Here is a 5,504-nt window from a genome sequence, read left to right as displayed (position 1 = left end):
TCGTTCTCTCACATATCCCTTGTTATAATAACATTCCTCCGTCCCATTGGTTTGTCCATTTTTGTTCAATAGCACACCACTTGGGTTGTTTAGCCTAAGGTTTGGCATACAAGTTAATCTTTTTTAGCACTTCCTCTACAAGCTGCTACTAGCTTACAACTACTTCTCCTTTTGGTGTTGTCTTAGCGGACTTGCTTCCACTTTGTTGTGAGGATGAATTGTCATCAAGATCCTTGAATTCACCCTCCTTGTAGACCGCACAATTGTCTACAAGGTAAAGAGCCTCCTTAGTTAACTCGTTTAACGTTGTGCTCCTCTTCATATGTAAGTCCTTCTGGAGATCTGCATTCCTTAGTCCTTGAATAAATATAAGCATAAGTCTGGATTGAGTTGGCAGTTCTTCCACAGGGCAGAACTTAACATATCTTTTTAATCGTAGGGCTGTCTTTCGCACAGATTCCCCTTCTTTCTGTTTGAATTTATGGATTTGTGAGATTGTATTATAAGCTATCCCCCTTTGTGAGAATTCCTCAATAAACTCGTCAAACACCTCCTCCATAGACTCAAAGTCTCTACGCTCCACAGAGTCAAACCAAGTAGCAGCATCCTCCTCTAGGGTCAGTCCAAACCCTACAAATTGGGTAGGGAAGTCTAACACCTCTTCAGCTCTAATTACACGCACAAAGGCTGCTACATGATCTCTAGGATCTCTGTTTCTCGTGTATTTCTTGTTTACCCATTGTTGCACTTGAGAAGGTCTAATTCTACGATGGTCTACAAATCTCATCATTGGATCTCCTCGCCCTAATCGATATACCTCCTCTGGCTTTCGGTAGTGGGAGGGTTCCTCTCCCAATGGTGCTCCTACGCCATAATTTCTAATGGTTCTTGCAAGAGATGGTTCATCTCTACGAACTCGCTCTATGGGTGGTCTTCCAGGATTTGTTGACCCTTGAGTTTTTGGCTTACTCTCGCCTTGATAACATGAATAGAGTGGTGGTTCTTGTAAATCCTTAGCCCTCGTGTGGCTAGATAACCATCTCGATTTCGGTTTTGTTCTAATGTTGCACTCTGTCGAAGCCATGCCTGCAATGATGGCTGAGTTGCTGGTTGGTTTTAGTAGTTGAACGTCTGTTGTCGGGTAGAATGTGAGGTCGCGTCTTACTTTTCTAAAAATGGATTTGTCGATTTGCTAGGGGTGTAGGTGACCCTTGGCACTTCTTCGGGGGCATATGTTGATGTTTCTGGAACTGTTGTCTTTTCTACCTCCTCTGGGAGAATACGTTTATATTCTCGCCTGTACCTATCAACAAAAACAATATCCTTCCTCATAGCAATTTCATAAGAGAATAAGTAAAGAACCTTGTCTTTGCTTAATTCGTTTGGGTAGGGTTCTTTGCATTGAAAGTAAGAAACTACTCCCTCGCTCTCATGCTTGTAAACCCCCCCATTCTCATTATAGCTTGAGACTCTGGTTGTTTTCTTATCATACATAAAAAGAGCTCCGGGTCGATCAATGTTTGGAGGCGGTTCTTGAGTTTTTGAAACCATTTTTCCTTTTGCTACGTTATCTCTATATCTATTGTAATCCTCAGGGTTGCTAACTATCAGATAGTGGTTCCCCTTTTTGTCTCGGAATCTATCTCCATCATCGTAGACTCGAATTATTTCCAGTCTTTGAGCAGGTCTTTCTTTAATACAAATACACTTGCGTCCTCGATAGTCAGAATAAACTAAGGCTCTCCTAGAGTTTGTTCCTTCTAAGAAGATTATAGTGAACTTGGAATCGCTCAAAGGATTTTGGGAGGTGATTCCTCCTGGCATTGGTCCTTCATCGGAGAAACCTCCTAGCTGTTGACTACCCATCATGAAGAAGGACTTATCTGATGAAGTGTCAGTATCACTACCCTCCTGAATGATTGGTGCTAGTGGATCTAGCCTTGCCTAAGTCATGCTCTCCTCGGTGGACACTAAGCTACCCTGATCACCTACCACCTTTTGATCTCTAAGAACGTGTCTTCCTGATTTTAAATTCATCAAACTTAGCAATGAAACTTATCACAAATCCAATCACTCACCTGCTAAAGGATCAGTTTTTGCACAACTTCTTGCTTGGCCGTTGAATATACCTGTACACAAGCGTTTAATTTCGGCAATCGAATCAAAGGATTTAACTGCTAGAGGTGGTCTTAGTAATGATTGGTATAACTGGAGGGTTAACCTCAACCACTATTGTATTTTATACACTTTGGATGTTCTTGATTAGGTCTGCTAATCTGGAACTGTACTTTCCTCGAATGTTGGTCAATGTATCGGGAAAATCTTAATTCCGTCTTTGCTCCGTCAAAAGGTCAAACAAGGTCCAAATTCACTTCTGAAAGAAGTTTTGGAACTCTTAAGTCAATTGAAACATCACTCAATTTCCTCAGTCAGCTTTTCTCTTCACTAAGCCCCTGTAGACATCCTACGCGTAGGATGTCTCCTGCACTGTTTTGCCTAGAGTTTGCACAATGGATCCCCCTTGATGTGCTGAGTTCATAGCTGTTTTTACTTTTTGATTTGGTCACCTATAAGCTGGTCAATTGATCAGAAATCTATTCCAGTAGCCTGATGTTGGTCTGACTAGTCAAATCAACTCCAATTTGGACCAAAATTGACTAGGAGGCTTGCCTCAGGCTATACAACACCCTACTATGCCCACAATCAGTTTTTGGCTTCAATTTCATGCATTAGACATTCTACGCGTAGCATGTCTAACTAATCAAAATGACTTCAAATGCAAAGCATAGACTCCTCTTAAGGTGCTGATCACTTTGGTATGCTCAAAGCTGGGTTTGGAGTGCTAAATCACACAGAACACATCCTACGCGTAGGATGTCTATATGGCCTGTTTGACCCCAAACTTGAGCCACAACTTTTCCTTCATGTCAGCAACCCAATGCTATGCTTAGATTTTAGTTTGGATTTCAAAAGACCCCAATTTTAGTTGTCCTAGCCTTTTTCACTCAAAAATGCTAAAGTCTGCTTAAAACCCAATTTTCTCACCCAATTGAGATGAAACCTTTCCATTAGGAAAGAAATGGACTCATTTTCGGGCCTTTCAACTCTAGTGAGAGAATGCTCCTTAGCCAATAGGAAGAAGGCTAACGTTACGTTGAAAAAACAATTTTTCTCATTTTGAAAATGTCCATGAAAACCATTTTGGTGAAATTGTCACTATCATCAGAAAAGTAAGGCGCTTGATAATGACATCTGGCACAAGTGCCGAATGCCTTTTTATGACCCGTTGTTGCTATCATATAAAGTGAAGTACTTGTAGTTGTGCATCTCGCACAAGTATCAATCACCTTTTTATAAAGTACTCGCAATTTAAATTCGAATAGATTGTACTTGATAGTGATTGATAGGTACTATTTAAGACTATGAAGGAGTCAGAACCAAGCGAATAGAGGCGCTTGAGGGATCTCTGGGACCTCTATTCTCTTGGTTCTGACCTTATGAGTCCCTAGGATTAAGATATAGCACTTTTTAAGCCCACGGATGCATCCGGAACGTCCAAAAACCATAGGATAGCTCTTTAAAACACTGAAATCTGACGTCTCTAGCTCAAGATATAGCATTTTTAAGCATAGGGCCTCATGAGGTCAATACCAAGCGAATAGAGGCCCTTGCGAATCTTTGTGACATGGATAACAATTAGGATGCCCTTGCATCATCTGTATATAGAGCCAATGCTAACTAAATGTTGTGTTGTTTCTATGGGTGCAGGTGAGGGCTAATCTCTTTGGTTCATCGTTTTGGCTACTTTACTTTTGGAAGATTGGCTGCTGGTTCGAAGTTTGTGAAGGAATTTCTGCTGGTGCAGCCTATGGTGGATGCACCAGCAGGCGGTGGGGAGCCATAGCATGGAGGAGATGTAGCAGAACGAGATGGGGGAGAGAGAGAGAGAGAGAGAGAGAGAGAGAGAGAGAGAGAGAGAGAGAGAGAGAGAGAGAGAGAGAGAGAGAGAGAGACTCGGTAGAGCAGCAGAAAAACAACACGCTAACTTTTGATTGATATGATTTTTTCTAAAACCTTACAACATATATAAAGCAAAAATGTGTATCATGCAAACTCCGCTAAAGCGGTGGTCTATAGCTGCATGCACTATGAGGGTGTTTCTGTTAAGTATGGAGCCTGATTTACCCTTGTAATTTTCTGTGGTAAAAGCACACATTTGTAAGGCCCCCATTATGAGGAGAAGCCATCGTGCGTGAAGGAAAATCACTCACCTGAAACCAAAATTTTCACAGACAAGAATCAGGGGCAACTTTCGACGGAATATTATGGCCGGACGGCGGCCGGAAAGTGGTCGGAAAACAACCGGTCAGTTGGACGGTGGCCGGTAGTGAATGCCCGATGGCCGGTGGTCGAAAGTCAATGGACGATGGCCGGTGGTCGGAAGTCAATGGCCGGTGGCCGAATTCAAAAGCGGACTTGTCTTCTTAAGGGCGGCCACACATGGGCGGATTGGAGGGTCCGATTTGGACTTATTCACACAAGGGAGGCTACACATGGATGTCTCTCATAAGAGAGGGCAGCCCTTTTGGCCTATAAAATCAAGCCATTTCTACACACATTTCATAGTGTGAAGTTGATGCAACAAGGTGAGTGTGAGGTGGTGAGAGTAAAGCAAGGCGGGAGCTCTATCAAGGGTTTAATCCCTTTGTAAACTACTTCTTCTTTTGAAGTGCTAAAGCCATTGAGTGGCTGCTTTCCCGTGGACGTAGCCCACATTGGGTGAACCACGTATATCGTGTGTACTCTCTCTCTCTCTCTACTCTGTAATCTCTTGTGTGTGAAATCTATCTCTCTCCATTAAGTAATCTACTCAAAAATCTATTTAGCTACGTCTTATTTCCTAACAACTGGTATCGGAGCAAGGTTTGCTCGTAGTTAAATTATCTCAAGGAAAGGATTCCTTGAATTGAGTGGGAGTTATGGCGGAGGAAGGGAAGCTCAAGATTGAGAAGTTCAACGGCAAAAACTACCAACATTGGAAGATGCAGATTGAAGACTATCTCTACCAGAAGGACCTCTATTTGCCACTAGGCGGTCTTGCGAAGAAGCCCGCAACAATGGCAGATGAAGCATGGATTGTCCTTGATCGAAAGGCACTGGGAACAATCCAGTTAAGCTTGGCGTCAACAGTGGCCTTCAATGTTTCGGAGATGAAGACCACGGAGGACTTGATGAAGTCACTTGACGACTTCTACGAGAAACCATCGGCATCCAATAAAGTATTTCTTATGAAGCGCTTGTTCAATCTAAAGATGGCAGAGAATGGTTCAGTTGCAGAACACCTAAATGACTTTAACACAAACATAAGTCAACTTTGATCGGTGAAAATCAATTTCGATGATGAAGTGCGAGCTCTCCTTATACTATCATCTCTACCGGATAGTTGGAACAGCCTTGTGATGGCTGTAAGTAATTCTATCTCTGGTACAAATACTCTTAAGTTT

Source organism: Adiantum capillus-veneris, chromosome 16, assembly GCF_014529385.1.
Source record: "Adiantum capillus-veneris isolate H3 chromosome 16, ASM1452938v2, whole genome shotgun sequence".
NCBI classification, from domain to species: domain Eukaryota; kingdom Viridiplantae; phylum Streptophyta; class Polypodiopsida; order Polypodiales; family Pteridaceae; genus Adiantum; species Adiantum capillus-veneris.
The sequence above is the reverse complement of the archived record's forward strand: the minus strand, read 5'-3'. Positions refer to the sequence as shown.